Source organism: Amblyomma maculatum, chromosome 2 (assembly GCF_055883805.1).
Source record: "Amblyomma maculatum isolate TAMU_Amacu chromosome 2, ASM5588380v1, whole genome shotgun sequence".
In the NCBI taxonomy this organism is placed as follows: Eukaryota; Metazoa; Arthropoda; class Arachnida; order Ixodida; family Ixodidae; genus Amblyomma; species Amblyomma maculatum.
Genome location: NC_139345.1, coordinates 84,488,556 through 84,499,518, shown reverse-complemented (window position 1 = coordinate 84,499,518; position 10,963 = coordinate 84,488,556).

Sequence of the window (10,963 nt, the reverse complement as noted above, 5' to 3'; positions counted from 1 at the left end):
TACTGTCTAGGGCATTACTGTCTAGATGACATTCGGCCTATTCACCCACTGCATTGTATTTATTTTGTAAATAAATGTGTTCTGTTTTGGAAAAAAAATCCGGGGCGTGGCGCTGTTGATAAAGCGCTGGACTGGGGACCCATCGGTGCAACCTCCAAAGCAAGACCTCTTTCCAGCGCAAATGATCAACATCCTTTTTCGCTTTATATATAAGCCATTGCGATAACAACCACGCGTAAACGCAGAAGCACAATGCGAATGTTGCATTAGAGTTGTCTTAGCATTAAAGAAATTATTACCACTAATCGTATTTGCGTAACGACTTTTACATCTAAGTGCGTTTTCGTTCCTCAGATGCAGGCACCATGGTGCGAAGAGTCGATCCTTTCGGCAATATTACTGATACGTCATGTGCAGGCGCTGACCTCTCTTAATGTTCTTCAGTCTTTGTTCACGTTTTTGTGTTGATGTTTGTTTACATTAACAAAATTATTTTGTGTAACCGTTGTTTTGTGGAGGTGCCCACCGTCACTTGGATTTCGATGGCGTACGCTAGCCGTTCAGTTCAACGTACATAATCGACGTGTAAGAGCACTTGTAATCTAATCTACACTCCGTCTCAGCGTTCATATTAACCAGTGGGTTATTTTATTCTCTTTATTATTTTATGTTCGACAATTATCCCACTTTTTGGTTGGGGATATCAATTGTGTGGAGGACCTGCACGGAGACGTCGGGGGCGAAGACTGGGTAGACCACTGAAATAGCTTATACGCAACTTCAAGCTCAGAAGTTCATCGATCGAAATGCATGGTTACGAGTTCGTTGCCACGTAGCAACGCGGCTCGAACATGAGCCGACTCGACCGGTTTTGTTTTCCCGGGGTTCTGGCTACTCGCGTTGTTAGTTGGGACGTATTGAGGTTGCCACCTGACTTACCACGTCTCACTGATCACTGATCCGGTGTCAGTGAAGTTGTTTTTTCAACAGCCTATCCCGTCCCGGGAACAACGGAGAGTGGACACCACTCTAATGCACGATCCAGAGAGCGTAGCTGCGTTGCGCGAAACACTTCGAGATTCGTGTAGATGTCCAACAGCACCACGCAACTTAGATACTCTGAAAGTCAGCTGGCGAGCAGAATTAATTAAGGTGTGAAAGAAGAAAAAAAGAGAAAATCATAGCTCCTTGTGACGTGCCCTTTTTTGGGTTGGGCGTTTGTATGGGATCGTTGCGCATATCCGCAACACCTATACTGTACCTGTCCTGCTTGTTAGAAAGGCATTCGCTTAGTTGAAGAGCCGTTCCTGCAGCTCTTCTAGGACTGTTTCATGCGACGCTTTGTTCAACACCGCTTCTAAGACCAACACTAGCAAAAGGTTGCTGTAATACTTGGGAATGTTTAGCAGGACGTCTGCGGTGAAGGCCTCCCAGGCACTGCTCCGCTTTATAAAAAGCACAGGAAAAGGCTATGGTTTTTTATGTTACGTGATATGGCTGTGACGTGATGTGATGTGATATGTCTGTGATGTGACTGTACTATCTTCACCCATCCCTCTCTCACCCACAACTTACCCACCCACCTACCCCTCTCCCCCAGTGCAGGGTAGCAAACCAGTTCCTTTACCGGTTAACCTCCCTGCCTTTCCTCCTTATCTTCTTCCTCCTCTTTTAGCAGGAGTTCCTTCTGGATGGAAATAAACTCATCTTGTGCCGGCAACTAACTGCGAAATCCCAATACTGAGCAGGGGAAGTTGTGGTTGCCCTCTTCATACATTTGCAATCGGGTGTGGACGACTCCCTCGTACAGCTCGCCCAGATACGATGTTAACGAGACTGGACGCAAGCCGTCGATTGCGGGTGATTTGTATGCCTGGTTTTGGCGCACATAGGTTACGCCGACGTAGCATCCGCAAGCAATGAATCCAGAAATCGGCATGTTTAAAAACATCTGCTCTGTTTGCTCCGAGGAACGCAGCCGGTGACCGTAGGTTGTCCTAGATGGTCGTGTGTCGTAGGAGAGCAGTAGTCTCCGGCTTCATGGTGACAATTTGCCCTATTTTGGGCTACAGAAAAAGAACCGATTTTTTTGCTGTTAAAGATAATAAACACAAAGATCGAACTGTTTAGCTTTCCCACAGTTATAAGAACCAGTGTGAGCGAACAAAGCTGTTGTTGCCTGAGAAGCGCTGGAGCACTTGGCTGGGAGGAATCACCAGAAAGGCCTGAAGAATGAAAAGTACGTCCGTGTTGGCGGACTTCACTTCCTCACAGCTAATAGCACTTTCGGATCTTAGTTTAGCTTTAAAACGTTCGGTTTCTCCTGGCCTCTCCTCTCACGCTAGCGAGATTGTTTACACGCGGTGACGTTTAGCCGAGCTTTTCACGTTCAGCCGACGTTCGACGAGCCAAACCTTTGTAATTGATAACTGCGCGATTTACAGCAAAATTATTGCACATGCATATGTGCGTTCTCAAAGGAAAACCAGCAAATTTTATGGACGATAAAAAAAATCCCGACGGGGCAGCGAGTCTGTGGCTGGGCCACGACTGTTACACTGCTGTCACATTCGCGCGTTTCCTGCAGTGTAAGCGGAGACAGAAGAGTAAGATGCATGCTGCCGCAGTGAGCAAGCCATCCACGGTGCCTGACACATCACCCTAGCGGGCCACAGACTCGAAGCCTGAGCCTAATGACCTCACTCTAGTGGGCTCCGTTCTGGGGTCTGAAAAAAAGGTCAGGTCGCGTGCATCACGTTTTCATGCTTGTTAAGGTTCAAATGTGTTCCCCTTTTGTAAATATTGTATGTCAAAACAAACCTGTATTATATCCCGAGTGTCACATTTGCAGGCAATTCTGTTGGTCTGTAAGTTTCCTAGATGCTGAAGTCCAAACCGGCCTCACATGGCAAAATTTGAACTATTTCAATTTCAAAGTGAGCTGCTCACTTTGAAAAAAAAAAAAAAAAAAAAAGAGGTATAGGGCTCTCGGAAGTTTTATTTCAGGAAGACCTAAGACCTAGACAAGTCGTTTTATACTGGACTACCAAATGATAAAGTTATTTTGGTTGTGTTCAACCTTCTACAATCAATTGTTAAGCCCACACTACAAAACTGGCTGGAGAAGCTCCAGGAATACTTAATGTTCCTGATGAAGCTGAAGTTGAATTGAATATGCCGTTGTATGACCTCGCATACTGCTTTCATATGTCTAATATTCGACAAAAGGTTACATCTTGCATTTTGAAGGCTCGGGCCCCTGATATCATGGCCATCAAGGCAGGCAATGAGGAGGACCATACCTCAAGTCTTTTCGACTCATTTGGCGAAAAGGTAGCTGTCATTCTCGACTGATTTGAGAGTAAGCTTGAACGGCCGTCATCCTTTCACCAAGATGCGAGACTTTGTCTACATACAAGTCCTGTAATATGACCAAGTGCCTTATAGGAATATATTCTGGGGGTGATTACTTTCATTTTCGGTGGCTGGGGGGGGGGGGGGGGGGAAGGACCCTGGCAAACATATCACCGAGAATATGTGGTATTCTTGACCACTTATCTCAAGGTGATGTGGTACTGGCTAACCGAGGTTCGATATTCCACTTCCAAGCCATGTACTGCAAGTGAATAAGGCATTTTATTTAATAATGCCTTTACCGCAGCACAGACCACTGGCGATAGCATCTGGGGATGATGCAAGGTGGGGATACCGCTCTTCTCAGTGTCGCATTAGTGTATTTATTGCGCTACATTTTCTAGGTAGGCGAAGAGGGCGGCACTTTCATGTGCAAGTCCCAATGCTGGGGCTTCAGTTGAAAACTTGTTTTTTTTTTTTCTCTGCATAGCAGGTTCTTCTCAACAAAATTATTGATGGGTGGCCCACGCCCTTCTTACACACACAATCTTCATAACTGAGGCGGCTACTTGGCCAGGCCTGTATGCAAACCATTTTACGCGTTATTGACAGCTCTATTTTCACAGTTTTTATATCCCGTGCCATATGTCTTCTACAACTGCCACTTGCTTCAAGTACTGTTTCGCTCGGGTCACTTGAACAGGCAGATCTTCAGAGGCTGAATCTCCACTTAAGAGGTTTTGAAGAAGCATAAGCTCTTTGGTCCGTGGTGAATGAAAGACTGATATATATATATATATATATATATATATATATATGAAGGAAAGAAGCCAACAGTCGGCGAGGCCAAGGAAAGCGTTGGGGATGGTACTTTATGTCTTTTTTTTAATGTTTACTTGGATAATCACAGAAATTAGTAATGTAATCTGTTTAGGGGAAAGCTAATTAGACACAAAGTAGAAGAAAAAACGTGCCGATGGTGGGATCCGAACCCACGACCTCCGAATAACGCGTCCGGTGCTCTTCCAACTGAGCTACATCGGCCGCTGTCCCCCCTGCTACTTTCTTGGGTATTTATGTTGTCTGTATACGAACCTTGAGAGTGTTAACCAGCGCCACCCTCAGCCATAGCGGCGGACGTGGGACGTCCTTTGTTACCGCCTGCGTCACGTAGAACGTGATCAAGAGCGAGGACGAAAGCTGTGCTAGAACCCTCTTACGCTACCTATGGCTTCAAGACTGCCAGAACCGAGACCCCCGTAAGCTACAAGCAGATCAATCAAGGGGAAAGGAGGGTGCTCGTTATAATACATGAAGGAAAGAAGCCAACAGTCGGCGAGGCCAAGGAAAGCGTTGGGGATGGTACTTTATGTCTTTTTTTTAATGTTTACTTGGATAATCACAGAAATTAGTAATGTAATCTGTTAAGGGGAAAGATAATTAGACACAAAGTAGAAGAAAAAACAACGTGCCGATGGTGGGATCCGAACCCACGACCTCCGAATAACGCGTCCGGTGCTCTTCCAACTGAGCTACATCGGCCGCTGTCCCCCCTGCTACTTTCTTGGGTATTTATGTTGTCTGTATACGAACCTTGAGAGTGTTCACCAGCGCCACCCTCAGCCATAGCGGCGGACGTGGGACGTCCTTTGTTACCGCCTGCGTCACGTAGAACGTGATCAAGAGCGAGGGCGAAAGCTGTGCTAGAACCCTCTTACGCTACCTATGGCTTCAAGACTGCCAGAACCGAGACCCCCGTAAGCTACAAGCAGATCAATCAAGGGGAAATGGGGGTGCTCGTTATAATACATGAAGGAAAGAAGCCAACAGTCGGCGAGGCCAAGGAAAGCGTTGGGGATGGTACTTTATGTCTTTTTTTTAATGTTTACTTGGATAATCACAGAAATTAGTAATGTAATCTGTTAAGGGGAAAGATAATTAGACACAAAGTAGAAGAAAAAACAACGTGCCGATGGTGGGATCCGAACCCACGACCTCCGAATAACGCGTCCGGTGCTCTTCCAACTTTTTTTTTTCTACTTTGTGTCTAATTATCTTTCCCCTTAACAGATTATATTACTCATTTCTGTGATTATCCAAGTAAACATTAAAAAAAAGACATAAAGTACCATCCCCAACGCTTTCCTTGGCCTCGCCGACTGTTGGCTTCTTTCCTTCATGTATTATAACGAGCACCCCCATTTCCCCTTGATTGATCTGCTTGTAGCTTACGGGGGTCTCGGTTCTGGCAGTCTTGAAGCCATAGGTAGCGTAAGAGGGTTCTAGCACAGCTTTCGCCCTCGCTCTTGATCACGTTCTACGTGACGCAGGCGGTAACAAAGGACGTCCCACGTCCGCCGCTATGGCTGAGGGTGGCGCTGGTGAACACTCTCAAGGTTCGTATACAGACAACATAAATACCCAAGAAAGTAGCAGGGGGGACAGCGGCCGATGTAGCTCAGTTGGAAGAGCACCGGACGCGTTATTCGGAGGTCGTGGGTTCGGATCCCACCATCGGCACGTTGTTTTTTCTTCTACTTTGTGTCTAATTATCTTTCCCCTAAACAGATTACATTACTAATTTCTGTGATTATCCAAGTAAACATTAAAAAAACAAAAAAAAAAGACATAAAGTACCATCCCCAACGCCTTCCTTGGCCTCGCCGACTGTTGGCTTCTTTCCTATATATATATATATATATATATATATATATATATATATATATATATATATATATATATATATATATATATATATATATATTTCGTGTAGTGTAAACAATGCTGGCCTCACTCCTTAATCTAAAAGCGTTCTTCAATCTTTGCACTTGTTGCAGCTGGAATTGATTCCCAAGCCGCGCAGCGCTTTCTATGGAAAAAGTGTAGCAGCAACGTCTGAGCATGCTTCTCCTACACCTGCAATGAACGCGCAGTGTGCTATCTCGATAGTGCCATCTGATCTGGCTAAATTCCACATTTTAAGGGGTGTTGCCCGTAGGCGCTGAGAATGGTTGACCCGAAATGTCGAATAAAATTATTTCGGCGGAAAGCTGTTTGTCAAATAAAGTCATGTGATTTCACCGCACACTGACCTTCAAATGTTCACTTACTCCGCTGAGCGTCAGCAGTCTATAGTTTGTTGTGTGGTTTTATGGTACTTTGTTTACAAAATGATGGATTGTTGCACTTTCGATTTACAAGACGGAAAATTTCGCACTAGAAGAAGCACTTGGGTTTGATGTTTTTTTCAACGATTGTAACAGAATCGACGCTTTTATAATTCATGCGCCGTTTCTATAAGCACTCGCTCATTTTTCGCAAGTTACCGTTGAACGCGTGCGTCAGTTGTAAACAACAAAGGAACAAATCAAAGATTGTCCGCAGGAACAGAAAAACACTACTAAGGGAAAGAAAATGTAAGAGGTGAAGCTGAACTATCGACCGTAACATGTCAAAACGCGTCGTCAACTGACCTAGCTCAAAACTATGACGCGCTGCGAAGCAAGCTGATTTGCTGCTATGCTCTTACCCTATGCACTAGTAAGATAATTATGGCGTTCCAAGGATTTCTGTGCCTTCATCTGTTGAAAAGTGATCTGATTTGTTGAAGGGATTAAGTAATTTACGATGTCAGCATGCGTCACGGTGGGCAGCAGCTCGACGTTCGGCGTAGCGTCCTTGCAGATGTACAGTTCGTAAGGGTCGATGCCATCACACATTTCTACATGCGCTATATAACGTGCTTTAGTCAGTCCTACGAGCTGTTTAAAGTATGTTGGAAAAAGTGCCCGCAAATTTTATTTCGCCATGCCACAGAAATAAAACGAATTACATCAAGCGCCGTAATGTCGGTGGGCGGCGAGGACGCCCGATTTGCAAGACGGAACTGACGTCACGTGAAACCAATGTATAATTATTATGTCAGAGTGTCGATTGCTGATGGGACTTGGCCTTCGACCAATATAGCTCGTCACTGATGTAGGTGAAGGTTTAAAGTAGTTTGTTGTTCATTCTTCGAATGATTGCTTTGGTGATACGATCCGCTTATAGTGCAGTGTTTCTCGTGGCTGAGTGTGCCGCTGCATAGAGCTCTGCGTGCTTAATCTTGCATCCAGCTCCAGGTTTGGACGCCCTTGATTTGTAAGTGTGGTGTGGAGAGGCACGTATATTTTGATGTACTGCTTCTTGAGGGCACCTTTTAAGTCCTCGTTTGCGCTGGCAAACTTGTGGACGATTCTCAACAGTTTCTGATTGATGGCTTAATTTTCTTTAGTATTACGCATACTGGTTATTATTCTCCATGTATTGGATGTACTGAGTGCACCCTTCATGAAGTCACAGAAACCTTCCCAGTTCTTCCGCGAATAACAGCCGTGTGGCGTATTCCTGTCTTTGTCCGTGCTGTGATGCTGAGTTTTAATTGCCTATTGAGCTTCTGATGCTACCACCCTTTTGTAAGGCTTCTTCGAGCCTCCCATATGAGGAGGAGACGGCGATTTACCGCCGGCGTTTCTGCCGTTTATTGGATGGTTGGTTTGGCTGTTCTGTGAGTAGGCCTCCATTTCTTGTTTGGTCCGTCAGTTATCTGTATTAAGTTTGATTTCTGGGTAACGAAAGATCCCCAGGTGGTCGAAATTACTCCGTAGCCCTCCACTACGGCCCCCCTTTCTCTCTATCCACTTTCACTCCCACCCTCATCCCTTCCCTTACGGCGCGGTTCAGGTGTCCACAGAGCAAGTGTGACAGATACTGCGCCTTTCCCTTCCTATGAACCAACCAACCAACCAATCAAAGCAACTCGGGCTGTGTGGGACGCCGTAGTGGAGGGCTCCGGAAATTTCCACCACCCGGGGTTCTTTAACGTACGCTGGCATCGCACAGCACATGGGCGCCTTGCTTTTCGCCTCCACCGAAAGGCAGCCGCTACGGCCGGAACGCGATCCCGCCTCCTTGGATACAGCACTCGAGCGCCCTGCGCCACCGCGGCGTGGTCTATTCATATTATGTCTCCCTGCGGTGGTAAAGTCTTCCGGAAGTTGCCTAATTTGGTGAGCTGGGATGTTCCAAGGTAGCGGCGACAATTCCCTTTGGAGATTAAGACGGTAATAATGTTTGATCACTTTCTAAATACTCTTCCAGGATAGTATACAGGTCACATGCGAGACATTTTTAACGAATGTAACTTCAAGACACGTGCCTCCTGTAACATGGTTTCCCATGCGAGTCGAAAAATTCGTGATTGAGTCTTTCTTTGCGGCTTTTGCTGCGTAGCCCATTCCAACTGCGTTGTGTTAAAGTTCTACAGGACTGTTATCAGGTAAGTTTCCGCCATTGCTATATGGCTTGAGGTTTTCTGTAAACCAGAACACGAAGAGTAAATTGAGCGTCGCCATTTTAAGAGCGCTGTAGCGCCCATAGGCGCTGCGGCGAAACGACGTCTCTGGATTGACAAAATAAGTGACCACGGATAAACGTAGCGCTTGCGCTTTTTAAGTTTTAGCGACCGGCTGATGGTACAATCGTCGAAAGTGAATTTCAGCCGCACGGCAAGACTGTTGTGCACATCTCGTGATGGCGGGGCAAGCACGTACGGCATCCACAAGAGGAGCGAAAGGTTGGGTTAAATGCATAATGCCTTTGTATGCAAAAACACTACTGCTGTGACTTTTCCAGTTTGAATTACACGTCCAATAATATGATTTACCCTAGAAAAACCCTTGCAGTAAGCAATGTATTTTAATTTCACGCGGTGCCTGCAAGAATTACGTGGAAATTCGTGATTGATTGGTGTAGCTTAACATCAGATAACTGCATGGAATGCCACGCCGGAGATGGCTGTCAAAAAAGAAACCTTCCTCGTAGTTCCAGTTCGGTTGAGCTAATGCTAATTGCTCCTGTCCTGATGAAACAAAAACGAAGACATTAGGGGATCAGCACAACTGCGACGTTATTGTTGTCGTTGCGACTGTAGGAAGAATGGAAAGAAAATGCACGGGCCTGCTACTGGCTCTGTAGCTGAGCCACCTCCGCTACATCGTGCGTACAGAACAGATAGAGTAGAGAAGAAAGAAAAAGAGGGAGAGAAAGACGCGCGTCGTAACAGCCGTCGTCCACCACCGAAGCGGTGGCGGGTGCAATGACAGCCTACAACAGATACAAATCCGGTGAAAGGCTAGCCCCCGCCGCAAGCGGCGGTGACCTACCTATCTCAGCTCCGTAAGACCAGGAGCAGCCAACTCCATCATTACTCCCCGCTTGCTGCATGCTGCCTGTCACGTGGAATTTCGTTACTGGTTTGTATTATTCATCATAACAGAACCAGAATGCCACGCTGGCAACGATTATTAAAGAGACGACGCTTCCTCGTAGCTCCAGTTCGGCTGATCTAACACTATTTCCTTCTTTTGCCCTGCTGAAACGCGACGTGTTTATTCGCACTTGCGGCCTTGCGCCTGTTCGTGAGGTGGGGACTGCGAAAGATTTCTGCAGACAAAGGTAAAATGTATTGCATACGCTAGAACCCTAGCTAGTGAAGCTAGTTTAGCAGGGCTGTTAGAGGAACTCGAGGGTATGAAATGGGATATCATAGGGCTTAGTGAGGTAAGGAGGCCGAATGAGGCATATACTGTACTGAAGGATGGGCATGTACTGTGTTATCGAGGTTTACCAGAGAGGCGACAACTAGGAGTAGGTTTCCTTGTCAATAAGTATATAGCGGGTAATATAGATAATTTCTATAGTATTAATGAGAGGGTGGCAGGCATCGTTATTAGGCTTAATAAGCGGCATAAACTGAAGGTTGTACAGGCCTACGCACCTACATGTAGTTATGATGACCAGGCAGTTGAAAGCTTCTACGAATATGTAGAATCGGCAATGCGAAAAGTAAAGACGCAGTGTACTGTACTAATGGGCGACTTCAATGCTAAGGTAGGGAAAAAGCAGGCAGGAGACCAGGCAGTAGGTGACTATGGCATTGGTTCTAGGAATAGCAGGGGGGAGTTACTAGTTGAGTTTGCAGAGCGCAGTAACTTAATAATCATGAATACCATCTTCAGCAAACGAAGAACCGGAAATGGACATGGAAAAGTCCTAACGGGGAGACTAAAAATGAAATTGACTTCATAATGTGTTCAACCCCCGCCATTATGCAAGATGTAGAGGTAATCGGGAAAGTGCGATGCAGTGACCACAGGATGGTGAGGTCCATAATTAGCCTAAATCTGAAGAAGGAACGCAACAAATTAGTAAGAAAGAAGCCCATCAACGAATTAGCGGTCAGGGGGAGGGCAGAAGAGTTCAGGATCTCGCTACAGAATAGATTTTCAGCTCTATACGAGAATGGCGACATTACCCTAGAAGCAATTAACAATAATTTCAGAGATATCATCACTGAATGTGCGCTAGAAGTAGGCGGTAGGATAGTTAGAGAGGATACCGGTAAGCTGTCTAAGGAGACGAGAGATTTTAAGAAACGTCAGAGTATGAAAGCTTCCAATCCAAGTTCCACCAGTTACGAAGGACGAGGTCAAGAAAGCATAAGAAACTATGAAAAGGGGGAAATCAGCTGAAGAGGATCAGATAACTACAGATTTGCTGAAGTACGGAG